Below are 26,056 nucleotides of genomic sequence, written 5' to 3'. Positions count from 1 at the left end.
AGAGCCATATGAAAGGCAAGAACTTTAGAATCAGAGACTGGCTGAGTTGTATGGGAACTTAGCTCGCTGAGCATAATTATGTTAATGAATGAAGAAACTTAATGATAGCAAATGACTACACAGCAAGTTATGAGCAAAGCTTGATCAAGACTCCCGACTCCTAGCCCTGGGTCCATTACATTTACAGCATTTTATGTAGTTTCTGGGTGATATACTTGTCTTTGTTTCATAGCAATGTCTCTGGCCTCTAGTGTTAAGAGAGAAGTGCCTGGGTTGGAGCTGAGGATATGAGAATGGATGGCGCACTAACTATCCTTTGGAAATAGTGGCCGTGTCTCTCCTGAGCTCAGAATCATACAACTGCTCACTCTAAGCAAATATTTTAGGAGCAAATATTTTCCCTAATGATTTCATCATTTTGATGAATATCTGCTATGTGTGCATGCTAAGTCACTTCAGTCATGTCTGACTCTTTGTGACTCTATGGACTGTAGCCCACCACGTTCCTCTGTCCATGGGATTTTCCAGGCAAGAATACTGGAGTGGGTTACCAAGCCCTCCTCTGGGGCATCTTCCTGACCTAGGGATCAAACCCACATCTCTTAGGTCTCCTGCATTGGCAAAATTTCTGTTAGAAGGTGGCAGTATCTTTCTGAAGACAAATATTTCTGCAAAAGCAAAATAAAAAAGAGAACTGCTATTATATTTTTTTCAGTGACCTGTTTTTCAATTTAGTCATTGTGTATGCATGTGTGCATACAAACTAAGTGAAAGTATTTTTAAGTATTTGGATCACAAATTTAAAAAAGAAAAATTAAATATTCCAAAGGTAACTTTTATGTTCTAAAATGGATTTACTCTATGAAGGTTTATTTGTTTAAAATGAAATTACAAGATTTAAAGCAGAGCGTATTCAGCAGACTTTGAAAGGTTCATAATTGTTTACTGTAGCAGCAGGTTATTAAGAAAGGGTTCAGAAACTACTTTGCATGGCCCTCCAAACTATTCATCATTTGAATCAGTCCAATGTGTTCAGTTTTCACAGACCAGCTTAGTATCACTGCCAAATTAAAGCTGGCATCTTGAAAGCTTATTGAATCTTTTTGACCAAGTGCTTTGCAGTTGTTTAAAATTTCGCAAAGAAAGAATAATTATCGAAGATGGAAAAGCACTTGCCCATGAAAATAAGTTTTTAACACTCTTCCTCTTGCATTTTATATGGAAACATTATATTTCTCTTGTATGCCAGTGAATATGCAGCTATGCCTCAACACTTGTCTTCCTGGAAACTTCCCTCATCTTACTTTGGTTCATAATAGTTGACTTCCAGTACTACAGAACAGGGTAATTTAACCCTCAAAGACACTAACACTAAAGTATTATTTCTCATCATAGTTTTTTAAGTTTGCCTCTATTTTTTTTATTGGCTACTTTATTTCTCCTTACATTATGTTTTTTTAATTTAATTTTTATTTTATATTGGGGTATAGTTGATTTACAATGTTGTGTTCATTTCAAGTATGCAGCAAAATGACTCCATTATGCATATACTGTATTTATTTTAGGAAGAGACTTCAGATCAAAACCACATGTGTCTCTTGCTAGGGTGGCGTGAGTGTCTCATACAGAGTGACATATTAGGAGGCCATATAGAGGTCATATTGGGAGACAATTTTCTATGGGTGCCTCACATCTTGTGAGCAGAAGAAATGACTTGCCATGTTTAGAACTATCTTCCCAAGGGTATTTGCATAGCAAACAGCCTTAGTAGGTTGATATTCTTCCTCTAGAGCAGAGGGCAGATTATTTTTCTTCTCCCATATAATAAAGGTAATATCTCCTTAAGGTAAAGATCAGAGAGATTTATTGTCCACTACTAAAAAAGCAGTTTCCCTAAACTTGGGATTTATCTCCTTTAATGCAACCCATTGTGTGGATAGCTAACACTTTGACCCACTTTACAATGACTTGTGGAAGTGGGGCTCAAAGAACTGGAACAATGCAGATACTTCAGTTACTTCCACTGTTTTCAATAATAAACTTTCTTTTGAGTATGACCCAGTGTCTCATGTCTTCTGCCGGTACTGCCATCCGTGAAACTGGCAGGTCAACTTGTTAATTTGCAAGTAGGATAAAATCTCAGTTCTTTCACAGTCCTTGACAGGGAGCTGGCTAACCCCAAAGTGAATGATCCAACAGACAAAGACAGAGCCTGAGGTGATTTTTGGAATAGCTGAGAAAGCCACATTTCATTATTTTCCATAGGGTTCTACTGACCAGCCTTGATTCTGTGTGGGAAGAGACTAGACAAAGGTGGGAAATACCAGAAAGTGAGAACCATTAAGAGTTATTCTGAAACATGGCTATTACAGTTCTTCTAAATATTGTAAAGATTACAAAAACTTGAGCTCAGAAATAATATATTGATTATCTTTGTGTTTCCTGCAGAACTCAAACTATTGTCTTTCACATAATATCTACTCAAAATACTGTTTATTGAATTGTAACTTCTCTAAATATATTACATATGGTAATAGGGGAAAAAATTTCCATATGAAATATGGTGAGTAAGTCCATAAAAATATAAAATATTTATCAGTGTACCTTTTATTATCTATTAAACAGAAGAAATCTCAGCACTGAATCAGAAGTGGTTCACTAACTAGCCTTGTAACTAGCCCAAGATAAGAGATATAACTGGCTAATTTGATTGCCTATTATCTTCTGCTGCATAAAAATCTTCTGAGTGTTATAGAATAAAATCAAGAAAATAAGATTTATAGAATGTGTGACCGAAGCTCAAACACTCCACCCGTACAAATTTTTCAAGAGTGAGGTAAGGAGAATGGACAAAAAGGACAAAAACACTCTAATTCATTTGAATAACTTAATTGGAGGATAATCAGAAAATTAAAGATTTTCTTTTAAATCATTATTTAATTTAAAATCATTTTTTAAATTATAGAATTAATCATTTAACTGGGGAAAATGAATTAATCCTTAGATTGCTTCCAGTTGTAATTATAGAATTCAACTGTATTTTTATGGATATGTACTAAAATCCCTAAGAGCAAATAAATTTGAATTAAGTTGCAGACATGCAATCATATTCCATTTGGGGTACATTTAAATTTGTAAGTTCAACTTTGTAAGTTAAGGAGGGGGGAAAGTGGCTTTCATAAAACAAGGCCACTAGCTGTAAACAAATTCCTTCTTCTGATGCACAAAGAAACAGTAACCTATCCCCACTCTAGGGAAAATGATTTACTGTAGGGAACTTCTTGAGAGATGGAATGATACCCAAAACATGTTTACTCTGCCTCATGCACAATTTAAAGGACTTTCAAAGTTAACTTTGACATTTACAATTCTTTCCTTATAAGAATCTTTAGAATCTAATCACTGAATAATACGGCAGCAACACCATGCCCTATTTTTATGAAATTGTAAGACAGAAAGGGAAAAAAAGAGACTTGAGCGTGGTGGTGTTTTTCATCTAAATATTTACAAATCAAGCTTACATCTTCAAATCCTGAATTATTTTGGTTCATAATATCAGCTAAGCTAATAGTGCAGACTTCTTTGAAGCTCAGTGACTGAGATTTATCAAAGAAACCTACCATGATCTCTGCAGAAATAATCTTCAAATTCTTATGCAGTTATTCTATTTCCTGGCCTGGGAGCATAATGAGTTTAAAGCATTAATTAGGAACACATTCCATCTTTTGCCTCCCATGGTTAAACTGTTTAATTAAAGGCCTAGAAGCCTTCTGGGTAAAACAATCAGCACATGGTGTGATCATCTCCCTCTTATTCTCTTTGCTTTGTGCTTTTTCATCTTTTGGAACTTAATTCGTTTATTCTAGGACTGTTTGGCACTCTCTACTCGGGCAACAGTAGACAAAAGGAGTCAGTAGTAGTTTGGTTTGTGTAGATTCTCAGCAAGATTGATTTCTGATTATTGAAGACAGTCATGCACTGCACAAATATTTGTTGAGTGAGAACCAACCAAGGTTCCTGACACTGCTGGATGTTTTGAAACATCTGATGACTCAAACGTTGCTCCTTGTTTACACGTTCAGGCAAGGAATGCTCAGGCAAGAAGGGAAGATGAGACTGGAACACCGCTATTTACAACCCAAAGAGGTAAATATTAAAGTAAATATTACAACAATGCAGACAGAGAAGAGATTATTTCTTGACAGGAGGAATTAAGAGAAGACACAAGAGTAAGGTGGGATTTAAGGTCTGCTAGAAAGAATTTAGACTTGCAGAGTTTGAGGAGTGAAAGAATGTGGGGGGAAAAGAGACAAAGCAGACGAGGGCATTGTGGATCACCAAGGCAAAGTTTATAAAAGGAAATAACGTGGGGAAAATTGAGTTAAGGTTAAAACAGTGACTGAACAAACTGAAAAACAGTAAAGCTGGACTTTAAATTCTACAGGTAACAGGAAACCATCAAAGCCTTTTTTTTTTTTTTTTTTTTTTTGCAGAGTGGTGACATAATCTAAATTTGCTTGAATGCAAGGGAATGAAGGTGGTGAGGCCATTTAGGATGTCAAATCATGCAGGTTCTTGTTAAGTCTTTTCAATGATTTTGGACTTTATTCCAAGGCCAAAAGGAAAACATTATTAAGAAGGTTTTAATTGGTGAACTAGTTATTTAGATTTGTGTTTTAAATAACTAACTCAGATTACAGTGCAGATTTGATTGGAAAGAGAAAGAATGGAAACAGAGGGGAAAGAAACTAGCCTGCTTCTGTAGCTTTTAGTATTTACAGGCTGCCCTTTCTGCTTGAAAACCCATTTTACATAATGACAAACCAGTCTGGCTTGACTTGGTATCCTCTTTAAAGCATCTTTTTGATATTCATCATCTGGTCCCTCACCTTATGACCATACCTAAAAACTGTTTCTTCCTTTAGTAGAATCATTGTACTGGGCTGACTCGTTACATGGCTTCCCCAGTATGGTGTTTGTGAGTGTGTGTGTGAGTGTGTGTGTGAGTGTGTGTGTGAGTGTGTGTGTGCGTGTGTGCACGCTCAGTCACGTTAGTCATATCCAACTCTTTGCAACCCTAAGGACTATAGCCCACCAGGCTCCTCTGTCCATGGGATTCTCCAGGCAAAAATACTGGAGTGGGTTGCCATGCCCTCCTCCAGAGGATCTTCCCTAGCCAGGGATTGAATCTGAGTCTCCTGTGTCTCCCTTATTGCAGGCAGATTCTCTATCCCCTGAGCCACCTGGGAAGCCCAGTAGGTGGGTGAGTAGGTAATTAGAAATGCTGCTATTTGTCATTCACAGTTGTTATAGACTCTCTCTCTGTGTGTGGATGTATTAGAAGAGTGTGAAGTTGGCCAATGAATGTGGGTTTGAAACAAAGGGAATCAGGTTTATGTCTTAGGCTCAGAAGTCTCAGGAAGCAAGAACTCTGAAACTTTTAAGACTGTGGGAATAGGTAGAGAGCAGTTACTGTGTCCAAAATGAAAGGGCTAATTAATATTTTGCCAAATGGAGTGGATGCTGGAGCACCCTAAGGCAATTACAGACTTGGAGAACAAGGCCTTTTTACAAAGAACCTTAGAGAAATCTTGTGGGACGAAACCAGGTTGGTAAAGCTACGGCAAGTTAGGACATACATGGCTCCCATGTACTTGCTTAACCTCAGAGAGCAGAGTCTATGTGTGAATCCCATCACCTTAAATGCCCTGTGGGCAGCATTCTTTTTATACCTTTTGGTTGATAATAAAGATATTTGAGCCAATTGTAAATATTTCCTTTTGTTATGTAGAAATAAATTTTGTAGGGGAGAAAACGCTGTAATTTAACGAATTTCCTGCTAGCCTCTTTCTATGTTGTTGTATTGACTTTAAGATCCAATGTGATATGAAATATGAAATAAATATATTAAAAATGTAGTCTTCTGGGTGGCAACGTATATAACATGGCAAGAGATTAAGTCTCTTGCTCAAAGTTACTTGGCAAATTGGTGTTGTGCCATTTTGTATTCAGTCTATCATCAAGTCAATGGTTGGGTTTGCATTTGTGAGGATAGAGACTAAGATCAAAACTCAATAAAAGAGGACAACTGCTGGCAGAGACAAGAAGATGGCTTACAATGAAGCAGTGTGAATAGCACTGTTTTTTTTAGGTAGGCTATCAATGCTTCCTCCCAAAACTCAAAATAATGAGATGTAAGAAAACATTTAGATTATTTGATTCATAAAAAGTACTAACCTTCCTAAGATGATATTCATGAACTGGCTTCTAAGCAGCCATTTAATTGTAAGAAATCTAGCTTATAAAATTATAAATTGAAGTGCCATTAAGGCCCAAGTCCATAATAATTCTTCAAATACTGTTAAAGTTTGCTTGCATCATTTAAAAAAAGTTCTATGCATCTGTCACTGAATAATCATACACCCAGTCTCATGTAAAAATAACTGCATTTGCCAATAGTTTGCAGTTTGAGTAAAAATAAAACTCTTCAATTAGAGAAATATCTCAAAATGTTTCAATATTTGCCTGTATTCATTTTATATTGCTTTTCTGACATCTATTCATGAAGTTATGCACTTAAGAAGTTTTGGCAATGTTAACCAATGCCAAATAGCATAGGTCCCTGTCCTCAATCAATTTACAGTTTAGAAAGAAAGGCAAGTAATATATTTGCATATTAAGAAACTTAGCTATTTCTGTAAACAATATTTGTCCATTTTAGAAATATGTAAAAAATGCTATATGTCAGTGTTTTTTTTCACATTTTAAAATATATATGCGGACGTTTAAGAAAATGATTTCAGCCTTTAAGCTGGCTTAAATAGTTTTTTCCACTCTAAGACTTAAAAAAGATTCTCCTGTATATTTTCAGAGTATGTTATGATTTTATTCTTACAGTTATATAATTAAACTTTCTAGAATTAATAGAACATTAAAGAGGTTTTAAAAATGTACCCGTCTACTTTTTTTTAATTAATTTATTTATTTATGGATGGCTGGGTCTTTGTTGCTGCACCTGGGCTTTCTCTAGTTGTGGTGAGTGGAGGCTACTCTCTAACTGTGGTGCAGAGCTTCCCACTGAGGCAGCTTCTCTTGTTGCAAAGCACAGCTCTAGGGCATGCGGGCTTCGTAGCTGTGGCACATGGGCTTAGTTGCCAAACAGCTTGTGGAATCTTCCCAGACCAGGGATCGAAGCCATGTTCTCTGCATTAGCAGGCAGATTCTTAAGCACTGGACCCTCAGGGAAGCCCCCATTTATTGTTCTTTTAAGACCCCATTTATTGTGTTTTTTCTTCCTTTTCTTGCCTTCTTTTTAAAAAATATTTTATTGATATTGTGCTAGTTTAAACACAATAAAACGATTTACATTTTGTCATTTATAGCAAGATGATTCAGCTTTATATATGTGTGTATTATGTGTATATGTATGATATCAGTTTTATATATATGTGCAGCATTATGATGTAGTGTTTAAGAGAGCTGGGTCTGGAGCCACCCTAACTGGAATTGAATCCTAGCTCCACAGCTAATGGTAGTGTGACCTTGCACACATTAATTAACCTCTTTGAGACTCAATTTCTTCAGCTGTAAATATATATATGTGCATATATATATATATATATATATATATATATATATATATATATTCTGTTTCTACATTTTCTTCCCTTATAGGTTATTACAACATATTAAGTATAGTTCCCTGTGCTATACAGTAGGTCCTTGTTGATTAACTATTTTATATAGTAGTGTATATATTTTAATCCTAAACTCTTAATTTATCCCTCCTCCACTTTCCCTTTTGGTAACCATAAGTTTGTTTCCTATGTTTATGAGTCTATTTCTGTTTTGTAAATAAGTTCATTTGTATCATATTTTAAGATTCCACATAGAAGTGATATATATTTGTTTTTCTCTGTCTGGCTTACTTCGCTTATTAAAGAGAATTTTTAAATGTCTAGCATTTCATCAAGCATCATTTGGTATTTTTTCCACTTGAAACAGTCAGAATATTTTTATCTTTAGAAATTTTATTTTTATTATTTTAAATATTTATTATCTAAAAGTATAGTGTTTAAACTTAATACATTTATTTTTATTATTTAAAATTAGTTTCCATTTACATACAAGTAAAAGTAAAGAGTGCATGACATGAACCACAAATATGTGTTTTATCAAAGAATAATTAATTGCCTGGAAGTAACAAAGGGAAAATAAGGTGACAAGGGAAGGATTTTTCTCTCTTCTTGAATTCTCTCACAAGTTGAACAAATCAGGAAAAATAAAATTTCAGATCCTGAAAATTAAGTACCTTCATTTTTCTTTTCTTCCTTTCTTTCTTTTTTATTTTTATTTTTTTGGCTGCAGTGGATGTATGGAGTCCTACCCCTGGACTACCAGGGAATTTCCCTCGTAGTTTCCCTTAATTTTTCAAATAAAAATTTCAAATAAAAATTTCCCTTAATTTTTCAAATAAAAATTTCCCTTAATTTTTCAAATTAACCATTTTTGATTATTTTGTTGTTGTTGTTTCCTAACTGAGACCACTTAAGAATCTTATTTAAAATTATCTTTATAGAGGTGGCATTATGGTGTAGTAAGAGAGCTGGGTCTGGAGCCACCCTAATTGGGTTTGAATCCTAGCTCCACAGCTAATGGTAGTGTGACCTTATGCACATTAATTAACCTCTTTGAGACTCAGTTTCTTCAGCTGTGAAATATGGATATAACTATACTATTCTCATAGGGCTGATACAAGGATTATATTAGTATATCTAAAGTAACTTCAGTCTGGCAGATAGTAGAAACTTAATAAATAATATTATTGTTAATACAATTATTACACCAAAACAACAGAAGTTACTTTTAGAGTAAAAAAAAAAAGTTTTTAGTCTTATAAAAATATTTTTATATTGTCCAAGTGAAACCAACTCATTAATTTTTATTTCATATTCAATCAGTTATGATAACATGAAGATATAACCTGAATGTCCTCTATTTTTATTCCTCACATTGCACAGTTAATGCTTTAACTCATAATACTGTCTGGACATTTTTACCTGTGATGGTTTCTGCTCCTTATTCTCTCTCTTAACTTCTTAAATCCAATAATTTTTACACCTCATTTTTCTGGTTTTTATTGTTTGAACAGAGAAATAGCAAAAACTAGAAAATACATGGATATTTGAGTTATACTTGAACTTTTGTTTGTGTATATGTAATTGATTACCTATGTTTGACCTAGTGGACACAGGATTTAATTGTTCTGAGCTTGAATATCACCACCAGGTACTCAACTAAGTCAACGTGTGTTAGTAGCTCAGTCGTGTCTGACTCTTTGAAACCTTATGGACTGTAGCCCGCCAGGCTCCTCTGTCCATGGAATTCTCCAGGCAAGAATACTGAAGTGGGTTGCAATTCCCTTCTCCAGAGGAATTCCCAACCCAGGGATCGAACCCGGGTCTCCTGCATTGTGGGCAGATTCTTTACTATCTGAGCCAACTAAGTCAACAGGTCCTCTCATTTCAGTTTGAATATAAGCACAAGGAAGTCTTAAAACATAGCTTCTTGGAACTTTCAACAAGCGTCCATGTAATTCTGAAGATGCTAGTCCTCAGCTCACACCTGAAGTACCAAGGCTCAGTACTCCCTGCTAAAGCAGTACTTTTAACAAAAGAATAAGAACCTTACCACTTTGGTCTCCACTGCCACCCCTCCTCACCAGGGACCAATAGCATTAAAACTTAGAGCACTTTTTATGGTGACTCCGTGCTACGTATGTCTCAGAATCCAGTTCAACATAATGTCCCATTTATATTTGCTCCATTCTACTTTCACCAGTTTCAAACACTAAACCACTTTTTACATTATTCTATGCCATGGGTTCTGCAGCATGCATGAAGGCTTATTAAAACACAATTTTCTAGGCCCAATACTGAAATTTCCTGATTCGATAAGTCTGAGATTGGGTTGAAAATCTGTACTTTCAACAAGATCCTAAACAATACAGACGCTGGTGTTCAAGCACACACTTCAAAACCACTGTTTTGTGCAGTAGTGTATATACAAGAAAACCATAACAAAGCAAACTCATACCAATATTCAGTGATTAAAAAAAAGAGAGAGAGAGAAAGTTCAAATAAAAGCAGAAGAAATATTTTTCTTATTTGAATAGGTCAAACTGGAAAAGCAGGTCCTTTCAAACTTCCCAGAAGAAAATAGAGATAGGATTGGAAAGGCAACTTCAAAGCCAAGGGTGCTCCCTGAAAAATGTACCACATACAAGCTGAGTATAGAAGTGTGAAAAAAAAATCTTAAAAAAAAAAAATCTTAACTACCCTCTGAAGCAAAAGAAACATTGGTTCATGAGATGTGTAAGCACCGCTCTTAAAACTAGCGCTTGAGAAGGATCAATGTTGTGAACTATAAAGGAAGGGAAAATATCTGATATGTAGCCACATTAAAATATTTCATAATTATTCCCTTGTTGAGACTGTTGAGATGAAGTCCTCCAGGTTTAAGTGTAACCTTTTAAGTAATACAAGATGAGGGAGAATTTTGTGACCTTCTTACCTTCCTCGAGTGTTAGGAGGACTAACATGCTAACCAAGGAGAGGAAAGCAGAGAAATTTTGTTAGGATGGTAGGAATTCCTTTATTTGAATGTTTTGGACTGAAACAATGTCTTTAAAAATAAAATTAAGTGCTCCTGGAAAAGTTTATACTGGGGAGGGTTTTAGGAAGTCAATGAGTTCAGAAGTTGCCACAATTCCTAATTTGACTTTTAGAATATTTAATGTGAACATCAAGAAGCTTCTGGACTTTGAATTGTTTCTATTCCTAATGTTAATTGAATAAAAAATGAATTCGGAATGATTCACCACATCAATTAGACATTTTCTGCTTATAAAATTTCCTCTTAAATTTGAAAAAATTAAGACTTTTTTGATGAATTAACACTGTACCTTGGGAAAACATCACTTACATTTGAAAATTTGAGGTTAAGTTAGCAAATAATAATGACAAGTTTTCAGTGAAAGGTGTAACAGTTTTCAAGAGATATATTATAAATTTACTTTTTATGAAGTAAATAAACTGTAAGAATGTTTTCTCAAATCAATCTCCCAAGGCAAAAAAATAAATAAATAAATAAAAAGCAAAAATAAACAAATGAGACCTAAACAAACTTAAAAGCTTTCGCACAGCAGAAGAAACCATAACAAAATGAAAATATACCCCATGGAATGGGGGAAAAGTATTTGCAAATGATCTGACTGACAAAGGGTTAATATTCAAAATATACAAATAACTCATACAACTCAAAGTATTGGGAAAAAAATCCAATTAAAAACTGAGCAGAAGACCTAAATAGACATTTCTCCAAAGAAGACAAAGATGGTAAGTGGGCACATGAAAAGATATTCAACATAGCTAGTTATTAGAGAAATGCAAATCAAAAATCACAATGAGGTATCACTTCGTATTGGTCAGAAGGGTTGTTACCAAAAAGTGTACAAATAGTAAATGCTGGAGAGGGTATGGAGAAAAGGGGAAACACTTGCACTCTGTTGGGAATGTAAATTGGGGCAGTCCCTTATGGAAAACAGTATGATGATTTCTTAAAATATTAAAAATAGAGCTACCATATGATCCTGCATTCCCACTCCTGGGTATATACAAGAAAAAACAAAAACTCTAATTCAAAAAGATACATGCACCCCAGTATTCACTGCCACACTGTTTACAATAGTCAGAACATGAAAATAACTCAAGTGCCCATCAACAGATGATTGGCTTAAGAAGAGGTGACATATATAAACTATTAAATACTGATATTACTCAACCACAACAAAAAATGAAATATTTCCATTAGCAATAGCATGGACAGATCTATAGAATATCATGTTTAGTGAAGCAAGTCAGACAGAGAAAGACAGATATTATATGATACCTCTTGTATGTGAAATCTAAAAAACAGTGCAAATGAATCTATATACAAAACAGAAACAGACCCACAGACAAAGAAAACAAATTTATGGTTACAAAAGTGGAAAGGGAGGAGAGCAAACATCTTCATTTGTAAATGCAGGAAACATTGCACACACCATGGATTCTCACATTCCAGTTTCTAGAATGTAGTCAACTAGCCATACATAGCTACAAGGGAGCCCGAGATATTTAATAGATGATCTCTAGCTAGACATCGGGAGAAGGCAATGGCATCCCACTCCAGTACTCTTGCCTGGGAAATCCCATGGACGGAGGAGCCTGGTAGGGTGCAGTCCATGGGGTCGCTAAGAGTCGGACACAACTGAGCAATTTCATTTTCACTTTTCACTTTCATGCATTGGAGAAGGAAATGGTAACCCACTCCAGTGTTCTTGCCTGGAGAATCCCAGGGACGGGGGAGCCTGGTGGGCTGCCGTGTATGGGGACGCACAGAGTCGGACATGACTGAAGCGACTGTGTTTTAAACTATTTAAAAATGGGATTTAAGCTATTTTCCTAGAGATGCTTTTCAAATGGAGAAATCGTTGCTTTGCCCCTAAATTCTGCGGGTTTGCCCTTTCTGCACCAGAGGCTTTATACAGCATATCTGGGAACTGAGAAAAAAATTTTTTGCCAAGTGAATAGTTGCTATCCTAGGAAGCTGGGCCTGTGTTAATTTTCTCCACCAAAAATATCACCTCCAGAATAGCAGCTGCAATCAGTTTAAATCAGCTTTCAATAATCCAGTAATTCTCCCAGGTCCATCTAACAATCTTCCCATAAACTGACTTTCCAGATCCTTTTTCAAGAACTTCCTAGGTCTGCAAATTCAGTGGGAGATTATAAGAAGTAATGAATCCCTGAGCTCATAATGGAAATTAAGTTTCTGTTTAATAGACATATGCTCTTTCCAGTTACAGAGATTAAGTAATACCTTGTCGGCTGCCCATCTACTTTATCCTGGAGAACATTGCTATCAATTAGCCACAGCCATCAATTTCTGTAGGTCAAAACACTGGTTGACGCTCAGTCTCGGGCTGATTGTGGTCATTGTATTATCTTTTCTCTTAGGGTTAAGCGCTGCCACATGATCTTTCCCAGGACTGTGTTATTTCCATTGAAATGAGCGATCACAAGAAATGAGAGACCCTACTACAATAGCCACATTCTTCATCTTTACTTTCAGTTTGCCAAGGACAACTGAAAAATCCCATGGACAGAGGAGCTTGGAGAGCTATAATCCAAAGGGTCACAAAGAGTTGGACATGACTAAGTGGCTGAGCACACACACACACAGCTACCATGGAAATTCTCAACCGTTCTCTTCTTGATGAAGTTTTTAAATTTCTTATTGCCTTGATGAAAGTGAATTTCTCTGAAATCTCCTGATGGACATAGAAGGAAGATGTGGAGGTTACATAAAATACATCTATCTTAAGGATCTCAATTTTCAAAACCTTTAGATTCCTTTCTTCACATAGGCAGGGAAGTTGTGGCATCTTAACATCAAGAACAGTTGGATTTCATCGAATCCAGGCTTCAGTAGTCAGCAGAGGAAACTACTAAATGTACTTAAAACTGTTTTGGCTGGCACATTAAATTCAAAATGCTAAGTACATGCCTACAGATAAGTCTTCTGTCTGCTCTAGGAAAACCCTCTCAGACACCATCCCCACACAGCTCATCATTATATTACTGATAAAACTTTAAAAGATTTTCTAAGTCTTAGGGTGCATGGTCTGTCTCTTCTGAGACAAAATTATCAGTTTTCCACCTGAGCAATTCTGGGATCTATCTCTGTGGCAATGAGATAGAGGCAATGAGGGAGAATGGGGATGGGTATTAAGAAAAACTGATATCCCGTTGTGAGGCAAAAGCCCAGATGGAAAGGTCTTTATGTATGAAAAGATTATTTTTCTCATACAAAGGGAGACAGGCTACTTCTTCTTACACAAGAATCTCTGGATCATTTGAGGAATTGAAGTTCACACCTTCAAATGGGTCTATCCAAATCTGCTCATCCTAAACCTCAGAGTCCAGCTTCTCAACCAGTGTTCTAACCTTATCACAACAGCTGCGGTGATGCTGTGTATTTATACAGTGCAGCAATTCTGCAACCTAAACAATCATATTTTGGGCCCAATCCTCAGGCTTGTCTGCCCTATAGTTACTAGACAGAAGGGTTTTTTTAAGGTTACCACAGAATTACTTAGCACTCCACTAGTTCTTTGAGCTTGAAATTTAAGTCCTGTACTTATCTTTTTTTGTTTTGGTAAGCTCCCAGGATAGCAGAAATAGCCAGTCTATTCCATACTCTTTGTAATTATCATTATTGTCATTGAAATCAAATGCAAGAGCCATTTGATATCTGGCTCTTCACCCCACATCAGCAGTGAGTATTTATGATGCTATGACATGCCATTACCAGCTTCTCATCGTCCTCCAGGAAGACCATGAGATCATCAAATACATTAACAAATCAGTTCCAGAATACCGAACTGAGGATCTACTTCATGTGGCTACTTCTGGGGTCCAGAACTAGATCAGGCAGAATCTCTACAGGAAACAGAATTCTCCCTAGATGATCCCGTTTTAACAGTCAGCTACCTATGGATGTGTGTGCAGGTTGAAGGGAAGGTGAGGACACATAGTTATGCTAGTGATGATATTACATAAGCAGGAAAACAGACCACTCCTAGGACCTAGAAGCCAAGGATGAAATAAGTTCCTTGAGCCCAGAGAGAGCTAGAATTGTGAGAAAGGAACCACCTGGCTGAAGTTTTGAAGTTGGAGAGATACTGCTAGTGCTGAATATATTTGCCAAGGAGTGGAAACACAAAGGAAGAATTCCTTGACTTTTCTCTCCTGGTACCCTCTGATCTCCAGCCAGTGCTTCCACTGGCTGAGCTTAATTGGAAGCCAATCAATAACTCTGGCCACAGAGTTAGGCAGGGGAAGGGAGAAATGGAACTATGAAAGTGTTCACAGGACTGGGAATGGAGGAGAATGCAAATGGAGAACTAGCAGAAACGGTAACTATTTCAATTGTTACCACAGTTTATCCTTCTACTATCTCTGTTTTCCACATTTTATAAAGAAGAAAAGTGAGGGTCAACATGACAAAGGAAATCACTTAATATCACATAACTAGCAAAGGTCAAGCCAAGGATGAATCCAAGTCTGTCCAGTTCATACTTATACTCCTTTCTCTTCTATATTATATCATGACAAACTTTTAGATATGAGCAATCTGAGCATGGAAATGAATCTCCTTCATGGATCACAGCCTTGTCATGGTGATGCAGCTTGCATACCTCAATGAAGCTATGATCCATGCCATGTAGGGCCACCCAAGATGGATGGGTCATAGTGGATTCTGACAAAACGTGGTCTGTTGGAGAAGGGAATGGCAAACCATTCCAGTATTTTTTGCCGTGAGAACCCCATGAGCAGTATGAAAAGGCAAAAATATATGACACCAGAAGATGAGCCCCTCAGATCAGAAAGTGTCCAGTATACTATAGAGAAGAGCGGAGGGCAAGTAATAATAACTCCATAAAGAATAAAGAGACTGGGCCAAAGCAGAAATGATGCTCAGCTGTGAATGTGTCTGGGGGTGAAAGCAAAGTCTAATACTATAAAGAACAATATTGCATAGGAACCTGGAATGTTAGGTCCACGAATCAAGGTAAATTTGATGTGGGAGATGGCAAAAGTGAACATCGACATCTTAGGAATCAATGAACTCTAATGAATGCTAATGGGTGAATTTAATTCAGATGACCATTATATTTACTACTGTGGGCAAGAATCCCTTAGAAGAAATGGAGCAGCCCAAACAGTCAACAAATGAGTCCAAAATGCAGTACTTAGGTGCAAACTCAAAAACAACAGAATGATCTCAATTTGTTTTCAAGACAAACCACTCAGCATCACAGTATTACAATGGCTAAGTCTATGCCCCAACCACTAATGCCAAAGAAGCTGAAGTCAAATAATTCTATGAAGATCTATAAGACCTTCTAGAACTAATACAAAAAAATATATATATATGGCCTCTTCATCAGAGGGGTTTTGAATGCAAAAGTAGTAAGTCAAGAGATACCTGGAGTAACAGGCAAGTTTGGTGTTCGAGTACAAAATGAACCAGGGCAAAGCTAACAGAGTTTTTTCATGAGAAGTCACCCGTCATAGCAAACATCCCCTTCCAACAACATAAGAGATGACTCTACATATGGACATCACCAGATGGTCAACACTGAAATCAGATTGATTATATTCTTTGCAGTTGAAGATGGAGAAGCTCTATACAGTCAGCAAAAACAAGACCAGGAGCTGATTGTGGCTCAGATCATCAACTACTTATTGCAAAATTCAGGCTTAAATTGAAGAAAGTAGGGAAAACCACTAGGCCATTCAGGTATGACATAAATTAAATCCCTTATGATTAAACAGTAGAGATGATGAACAGATTCAAGGGATTAGGTCTGGTAGGTAGAGTGCCTGAAGAACTATGGATGGAAGCTCATAGCATTGTACATGAGGCAGTGTTCAAGACCATCTCAAAGAAAAGGAAATGCAAGAAGGCAAAGTGGTTGTCTGAGGAGGCTTTACAAATCCCTAAGAAAAGAAGAGAAGGAAAAGGCAAAGGAGAAAAGGAAAGATATACCCAACTGAATGCAGAGTTCCAGAGAATAGCAAGGAGAGATGAGAAAGTTTTTATTTAACTGAACAATGCAAGGAAATAGAGAAAAACAAAAGAATGGGAAAGACTTCAAGAATGTTGGAGCTATCAAGGGAACATAGTCTTATGACCCAGATGACCACAATGTTGTTGAGCCAGAGTGTGAAGTCAAGTGGGCCTTAGGAAGCATTACTACAAACAAAACTTGTAGAGGTGATGGAATTCCAGCTGAGCTATTTAAAATCCTAAAAGGTGATGCTGTTAAAGTGCTGCACTCATTATGTCAGCAAATTTGGAAAACTCAGCAGTGGCCACATGACTGAAAAAGATCAGTTTTCATTATAATCCCAAAGAAGGGCAATGCCAAAGAACATTCAAGCTACTGTACAATTGTGCTCATTTCACATGCTAGCAAGGTTATGCTCGAAATCCTTCAGGCTAGGCTTCAGCAATATGTGAGCTGAGAACTTCAATATGTGAACTGAGATGTACAAGCTGGGTTTAGAAGAGGCAGAGGAACCAGAGATAAAATTGCCAACGTTAGATAGATCATAGAGAAACAAGGGGATTCCAGAAAAACATCTTCTGCTTCATTGACCATGCTAAAACCTTCGATTGTGTGGATCACAATAAATTATGGAAAATTCTTAGAGACGGGAATGCCAGACCATCCTATCTGCCTCCTGAGAAATCTGACTGCAGGTCAAGAAGCAACAGTTAGAACTGAACATAGAACAACAGACTGGTTCAAAATTGGGAAAGAAGTGTGACAAGACTTATATTGTCACACTGCTTATTTAATTTCTATGCAGAGTACATCATGTAAAATGTCAGGTTGGATGAATCACAGGCTGGAATCAAGAGTGCTGGGAGAAATATCAACAACCTCAGATATGCAGATGATACCACTTAAATGGCAGAAAGTGAAGAGGAACTAAAAAGTCTCTTGATGAGAGTTAAAGGGAAGGGTAAAGAAGCTGGCTTAAAACTCAACATTCAAAAAACCAAGATCATGGTACCTGATCCCATCACTTCAAGGCAAATAGATGGGGAAACAGTGACAGATTTTATTTCTTAGGCTCCAACATCACTGCAGATGGTGTCTGCAGCCATGAAATTAGAAGAGATATCCTTCTTGGAAGGAAAGCTATGAAAATCCAAGACAGCATATTAAAAAGTAGAGACATTACTTTTCCAACAAAGGTCTATATAGTCAAAGCTATGGTTTCTCCAGTAGTCATGTACAGACGTGAGAGTTGGACCATTTAGAAGGCTGAGTGTTGATGAATTGATGCTTTTGAATTGTGGGGTTAGAGAAGGCTCTGCAGAGTCTCTTGGATTGCAAGGAGATCAAACCATTCAATCCTAAAGGAAACCAGCCCTGAATATTCATTGGATGGACTGATGCTGAAGCTGAAGCTCTGATACTTAGGCACCTGATGGGAAGAGCCGACTCATTGGAAAAGACCCTGATGCTGGCAAGATTGAAGGAAAAAGGAGAAGGAGGCAGCAGAGGATGAAATGGTTAGATAGCATCACCAACTCAATGGACATGAATCTGAGCAAACTCTGGGAGGTAGTGAAGCATGGGGGGCCTGGCATGATCAGTTCATTGGGTCGCAGAGAGTCAGACACAACTTAGTGACTACACAAGAACAACAGATGAAAATGAAGAGATTGAAAGTGATGGGGCCAAAATGGGGGAAAGGGCACCAAAAAAAAAAAAAAAAAACCCTGCATTTTTTTACATGCTTGAATAAGAAATTTTAAAGACGCTTGTTTTCTTAAGAGAACTTATCACAATCTGAGATTACTTCCTTCTTTACAAGTTTGTCATCTGTTTCACTTACTGGAATATAAGGCCCATAAGGACAAGTATTTTGTTTGTCCTTTTTATTGCTGTATTCCTGTGCCAAGATCAGTACACAACATCTGTAGATGCTCAAAGAATATTTGTTGAATGAAAAAGTAAATAAATGAATAAATGAGTGGGTCAGGATACAAGCATATTCCTCTGGAAAATGGGAACTCAGAATCCTATCCTGAAATTTCAAATTTGCAAGTAGTCATGAATACCAATCAATGTTTGCTGAATATTTCCAAGAAAGAGTTATCAACTGTATAGACATCTATTCTCCTATTTAAATACATTGATAATTATAGTCAAACCTTTACTGAAGGCAATTCCATTCTGTTTTACCTGCAATTTTAACCTCTATAATAGCAAAGATAATATCTTGACCACAGCCACTTTTTAAGTACTAATTAAAAAACATTATTTAACCATTTTTTCTCTGTGTAAGATAAAGCCACTGGTTCCTTCAGCTTTTCTTCATGTAATGTAAGCTAGTTTCTAGTTATGTTATGCTTCTGCATGCCCTTTCCTCTGCACAGTCCAATCTTTCAACAGTTGTTTTTCTTTTTTAGTGTTAAAACTTGATAATGACAACATGAACTTAATACAATATCCCATATGTTGACTGGCTTATTAAGAGCAAAACTGCCTCCCTTGTTTTCAGAAATCTATCTCCACTAATTAACGTATGAGTAAAAACTATTTTCCTTTGTAGCCTCATCGTGTTGTTGATGCAAACCGAACAACCAAGGAAATAAACCCACAGAACTAAAATCATAAAGTCAGCAGGATTTTGTCATTGCCAGCTTTGCTTACACATTTAAAATTTCAGGTTTAGGGTGATGGTGATCCATTTAACTGTGCTATTCTCTAAGACTCACTGGGTGCTGATCTCAGATTCCAGTCTATTCAGTCTCAACAGGCTCACCTTGGGTATCCCCAGAGTTCATTTATCCTATGTACCTAGTACCCATATTTTCTTATACATTTTTCCCTTTCTTATTCCCTTTTACTAAAAAAATGTCTTTTCAACAACTTGTCTAATTCTATGCTTTACCTAAAACCCAGTGAGGTAAATGGAATAAAGCAAAGTCATTGCAACATCCAAGGATGTACTCAGACTTGAGAAGTATAATTATATTTGAGTGAATATGAGAGAATAACAAATGATTGTATAAATGTTTGCCCATCTGTGTGAATTGGCTGGGAAATACTATGCTTATCTACAATTGGTATTATAGTGTGGGGTTGATAAAATGTATGTAAATAATTTTCTTAAATAAAAATGTCAGTTAAAAAAAAATGGTACCCTTTGTAATATATAACACAGCGGCAAGTTAGACCTGGCTCATGTACAGTCTGAGGTGGAGTCAAGAAGCAATGGGACAGGGACTTCTCTGGTGGTCCAGTGGTTGGGAATCTGCCTGGTGATGCAGGGGACATGAGTTTGATCCGTGGTCCAGGAAGATCCCGCATGCCTGGGAGTAACCAAGCCAGTGTTCCACAACTCCTGAGCCCAGCACTCTAGAACCCCGGGAGCCACAACTACTGACCCCACATGCCCTAGAGTCCATGACCCACAGCAGGAGAAGCCACAGCAATGAGAAGTCAGCATACAGCAACTAGAGAGTGGCCCCTGCTTGCCACAACTAGAGAAAGTCCATGTGCAGCAACAAAGACCTCCTCCGCCCAAATAAAAATAAAGAAGAAACAGTGGGACATTTTACCCAATCATATCCCTTCCCATTGGTCACTATGGTAGTGAAAGTTCGCTCAGTCATGCCCGACTCTTTGCAATCCAGTGGACTATAGCCCACGGGGCTCCTCTGTCCATGGGATTCTCCAGGCAAGAACACTGGAGCGGGTAGCCATTCCCTTCTCTAGGGATTCTTCCCAACCCAGAGATCAAACCTGGGTCTTCCACATTGCACATGGATTCTTTACCATCTGAGCCACCAGGAAAGCCCTTTCCCTCTACACTATGGAAGAGTTGATGATTTTTCTCAAGTTCCCCTCCTGCCATCTGTCTGGAGGTGCACAAGCAGTGGTGGAGGATATTTTCCAACTTCATTGATGTTGAGGTTGACCATGTGAAGTTTTAGGCCAACAGATTTGGAATTCTGAGCCAAAGTCTTCAGAAGAGACAACACATATTTCTTCCTGCCTTCTTGGCCTCCTGGGAGTCCCTATGAAGAGACTGGCTTGGATAGCTCATTGCCACCTGTAGCCAACCTGAAACTTGGGACCAACCCAACCAATCTAAATTCTGTAGAAGAGCCACCCCAGAAAAGCCATAGACCTGAAGAAGAAAACTAAGCTTTGGTGGCTACAAGGCACTTAACTTATTTGAGTGGTTTGTTAATGCAGCATTAAAGTGACTAGAGCTGGTTTACATGGCTACATTAAATTTGGGGGAAAAGAAGTATCAAAAGAAGATACAAAAAAAAAACCAAAGTTAAGGGTAAGGTCAGGAAAGAAGCACAACCTTTTTCAACACTGAGAAAGAAATGAAAGTCTTTTTAAAAAAGAATTCATTTGAACCAGTTCTAATAAGGTGGATGAAACTGGAGCCCATTATACAGAGTGAAGTAAGCCAGAAAGGTAAAGACCAATACAGTATACTAACACATATATTTGGAATTTAAAAAGATGGTAACGATAACCCTATATTCAAGACAGAAAAAGAGACACAGATGTACAGAACAGACTTTTAGACTCTGTGGGAGAAGGCGAGGGTGGGATGTTCTGAGAGAACAGCATCGAAACATGCATACTATCAAGCGTGAAACAGATCACCAGCCCAGGTTGGATGCATGAGACAAGTGCTCGGGGCTGGTGCACTGGGAAGATCCAGAGGGATGGGATGGAGAGGGAGGCAGGAGCGGGGATCGGGATGGGGAAACACATGTAAATCCATGGCTGATTCATGTCAATGTATGGCAAAAACCACTACAATATTGTAAAGTAATTAGCCTCCAACTAATAAAAATAAATGGGAAAAAAGTAAAAAAATAAAAAGAACCACAATCCCCTTTGCCTTCGATTCCTGGCCTCCTCTCAGACAATGGGCTAAATGAATTATCTTGACATATTAAAATTTTAGTTTTTAGAGATCTACTAATGTGAGTAGTGAATAAAAGATATCTAGAAGCAAAGGAACAGTTTACATTTCTTTTTTTAAAAAAGTATAAATTGGAGGATGGAAGGTAGAACAGATGGTCTGTGGTTCAGTTTACATGAATCACCCTTTCCAATGAAATCCTGTGTGCATCTCAATTAGGTTTAAATGTTAGCGATGCATTTATAGGGTACAATATGTCTGTTTTTGATATCCTAATCACGTGCCATGGAAAAGATAATATGGACTTGGAAAAAGCTAAAAGGAAAAGACAGTTTTCTTCTCTTTGGGCAGGGTGAGGGGAGGAACAAGGTTTCCACATCCTGCAAGTGAGCTGAAGCTTTGTTTTAGGTGTCTTTTGCTCCTGTCCTGCTATGAGAAGCTGAATGGAAAATCTGATCCACTATTTTTAAAACTGGGGAAATTAGAAAGTTATTCTTCAATGCTTTTATGGATATATAACTAATGAGAAATAGACCTAGCTACATTCTTTAACTTCTGCCACCTCCCAAGAGTGGTGCCTCTAATTTAGCATGACCTGCTGTCAGTTCAGGAAATTTCCACCCTGAGATTTTCCTAGCCGAGTCAGAATCGGTCACAGTCAGAAACAGATAAAGATTGTTTTTTATGAGAGTGCCTGAAACAGCACTTAAATTCTATCTTTAAAAGTTGCAAAGGTCTTGGCTAATGATTTTCCATAGTGTCATTTTAAAACTATTTTGGCATGCTCTGTGAACCGTACATACATTTACCGTTCAAAAATTAATAAAAAAGGCATTATATTTCTTGGAACAGAGTATCTTTGAGAAAGCAAAAACCCACCCCAGTACACTGCTGTTATCCAGCTGGTTAGGGGTGACAGACATAGGCCTGAGTAGACCTTGGTCTGGCAGTAGATTAAGAGTGAGAGAGGAATTTGGAACATGCTGCGTCTCAGGCAAAATGATTCTGTGATGTGGGTTCCAGGTGGAAGTAACTTACGGTGGGTTTTGGAAATGTCTCCACTCCTTTTCCGCAGCTGAGTTAACTGTATAGTCTCCAAAGACATTCTTTTTGGACAGGCTTACTATAAGGAAATTTCCAATATCCTTGCATCCTCTTTTCTTTTTTTTGCCTTGAATTTTGTAAGGTTGTTCAAGAAAATTCAGTGAAGAGGCAGAAGGAATAGATTTTGGAGTTCAGTTCATTTCAGTTCAGTCGCTCAGTCATGTTCAACTCTTTGTGATCCCATGGACTATAGAACTCCAGGCTTCTCTGTCACCAACTCCCGGAACTTACTCAAACTCGTGTCCACCGAGTCAGTGATGCCATCCAACTATCTCATCTTCTGTTGTCCCCTTCTCCTCCCGTCTTCAATCTTTCCCATCATCAGGGTCTTTTCCAATGAGTCAGCTTTTCACATCAGGTGGCCAAAGTACTGGAGTTTCAACTTCAGCATCAGTCCTTCCAATGAACACCCAGGACTAATTTCCTTTACGATGGACTGGTTGGATCGTCTTGCAGTCCAAGGGACTCTCAAGTGTCTTTTCCAACACCACAGTTCAAAAGCATCATTTCTTCAGTGCTCAGCTTTCTTTATAGTCCAACTCTCACATCCATACATGACCACTGGAAAAACCAAAGCTTTGACTAGATGGATCTTTGTTGGCAAAGTAATGTCTCTGCTTTTTAACATGCTTTCAAAGTTGGTCATAGCTTTTCTTCCAAGGAGCAAGCAAGCGTCTTTTAATTTCATGACTGCAGTCAACCATCTGCAGTGATTCTGGAGCCCCCCAAAATAAAGTTTCTCACTATTTCCATTGTTACCCCTTCTATTTGCCATGAGGTGATGGGACCAGATGCCATGATCTTAGTTTTCTGAATGTTGAGTTTGAAGTCAACTTGTTCACTCTTTCACTTTTATCAAGTAGCTCTTTAGTTCTCCTTCACTTTCTGCCATAAGGGTGGTGTCATATGCATGCATCTCTGAGGTTATTCATATTTCTCCCAGCAATCTTGATTCCAGCTGTGCTTCTTCCAGCCTGGCATTTCGCATAATGTACTCTGCATAGAAGTTAAATAAGCAGGGTGATGATATGAAGCCTTGAAATACTCCTTTCCTGATTTGGAACCAGCCTGTTGTTTCATGTCCAGTTCTAACTATTGCTTCTTGACCTGCATACAGATTTCTCAGGAGGCAGGTCAGGTGGTCTGGTATTCCCATCTCCTTAAGAATTTTCCACAGGTTGTTGTGATCCACACAGTCAAAGGCTTTGGCGTAGTCAATGAAGCAGAAGTAGATGTTTCTCAGGAACTTTTTTTCCCAATGATTCAACGGATGTTGGCAATTTGCTCTCTGGTCCCTCTGCCTTTTCTAAATCCAACTTGAACACCTGGAAATTCATGGTTCATGTACTGCTGAAGCCTGGCCTGGAGAATTTTGAGCATTACTTTACTATCATTACTTTACTAGTGTGCAAGATGAGTGCAATTATGCGATAGTTTGAGCATTCTTTGGCATTGCCTTTCTTTGGGATTGCAATGAAAACTGACCTTTTCCAGTTCTATGGCCCCTGCTGAGTTTTCCAAATTTGCTGACATATTGAGTGCAGCACTTTCACAGCATCATCTTTTAGGATTTGAAATAGCTCACCTGGAATTCCATCACCTCCTCTAACTTTGTTCGTAGTGATGCTTCCTAAGGCCCACTTGACTTCACATTCCAGGATGTCTGGTTCTAGGTGAGTGATCTCACCGTGGTGATTATCTGGGTTGTGAAGATCTTTTTTGTATATCTCCTCTGTGTATTCTTGCCACCTCTTCTTAATATCTTCTGCTTCTGTTAAATTCATACCAGTTCTGTCCCTTAATGTGCCCATTTTTGCATGAAATGTTCCCTTGGTATCTCTAATTTTCTTGAGGAGATCTCTAGTGTTTCCCATTCTATTGGTTTCCTCTATTTGCATTGATCATTGAGGAAGGCTTAGGCAAAGGAGAAAAGGAAGGGTATACCCATTTGAATGCAGATTTTGGAGATGGAGTTGCAAACATAGGATAGATTCTTACTGTGGTCAGTTATGAACTATGAACTATGTAGAGAATATACTAAGAAACAAGTATAAAACTATTGATTCCCTGTCACTGGCATAATGGGGACAAGGCAAAACAAGAGGAGTTTACAGGCAAGTCAAATTACAATTAAAGCAAAAGAACACAAATAGCTTTACGAAAAAATGCATTTAAGGCATATCCAACATTGGGAGCATATATTCTATTCTGCTCACCTCATTTAGCAGTGTAAAATTCTACATACTAAGTTCAAAGACATTAAACTTCAAATAAATTATTTCATAAATAAGATCCAAAGGGCTTACTTTTAAATAGCCTGAACTGATTTATATACATTTTAATAGATCTATCCTTGGTCAGTTATTGAAATAGGAGCTAACTAAGCAAAATTAGAGTTCAGGCTCCCTTCCCTTCCTTCAGCTAATTTCTCCAGGTTTACACCCAATATGATAGACTTTGCCTGGGCTTAGTGCTGATCCTTTAACCCAGAGGTTAGACATTAAACACACTATGGTAGGGACTGAGCCAACCCTTTCACTAGAACCAGCACTTAGCACAGTACCCAGCATGTAGCTAAGACTTCATAAGTATTTGCTGAGTAAAAAGCATGAATGATTGACTGTCAGCCAGGAGTAGAGTACTGGGGTTGAGGCACTCAATGAAAAATGCCTTTGCACTTCGCTTGGCTCATGAACCATCCAAAAAGTAGGACAAAAGAGTAAGACAGATGGAGAAATGAAGTAGTGCATGATAAGCTGATAAAGTAGCATATGGCTTAAAGGTGTGGGCAAATGGATTTCCTAGTATTGATCCTCCGAACTAGATAAGCATATCTATAGAGGGACAAGCAACCCTGGATCACCAGACATCTTCTCCCAAAAAGATAATGGGAATAGAACAGGGCTAGTTTTTACAAGGAGAAGGAAATGGCAACCCACTCCAGTGTTCTTGCCTGGAGAATCCCAGGGATGGCAGAGCCTGGTGGGCTGCCGTCTATGGGGTCGCACAGAGTCAGACACGACTGAAGCCACTTAGCAGCAGTTTTTATAAAAATAGTTTCTTCTGGATTCACCTATTAAGTAGAATCTTTTATCTCTTTAAGGAGGAATAAATATGGGGTGGAGAGAAGCTCAGAGTATCACATTAGTGCTCATCTCCCATGTGAAAGGCAATGCTGGGAGTGCCAAGGAGCTGTCTTCTCACCTTCCAATAGTGAGCACCGTTTCAGAGGTAAGAGCGAGAAACAGAGTCACACTTGGTACATAAAGTAGTGTCCATTGGTTACTTTCAGTTTCAGGCAGCAAATGTCTTTCAAATGTCAGCTTTTGATTATCTATATAAATCATAAAAGTTTACAAATGTGT

The 26,056-nt window shown here is 37.7% G+C and overlaps 1 long non-coding RNA gene across 1 annotated transcript in view; it reads left to right on the top strand.

Moving 5' to 3' along the window:
• Positions 1–4,086: 4,086 nt before the first annotated feature.
• Positions 4,087–26,056, top strand: part of LOC136150962 (uncharacterized) — a 39,475-nt gene continuing 17,505 nt past the window's right edge. Inside the window, exons 1-2 of the long non-coding RNA XR_010659957.1 lie at positions 4,087–4,146; positions 25,795–25,922. This is a non-coding gene — a long non-coding RNA (uncharacterized lncRNA). The remainder of the gene's footprint in view (positions 4,147–25,794; positions 25,923–26,056) is intronic.

Source organism: Muntiacus reevesi, chromosome 19 (genome assembly GCF_963930625.1).
Source record: "Muntiacus reevesi chromosome 19, mMunRee1.1, whole genome shotgun sequence".
NCBI classification, from domain to species: Eukaryota; Metazoa; Chordata; class Mammalia; order Artiodactyla; family Cervidae; genus Muntiacus; species Muntiacus reevesi.
This window is presented reverse-complemented; position numbering and strand designations above follow the sequence as displayed.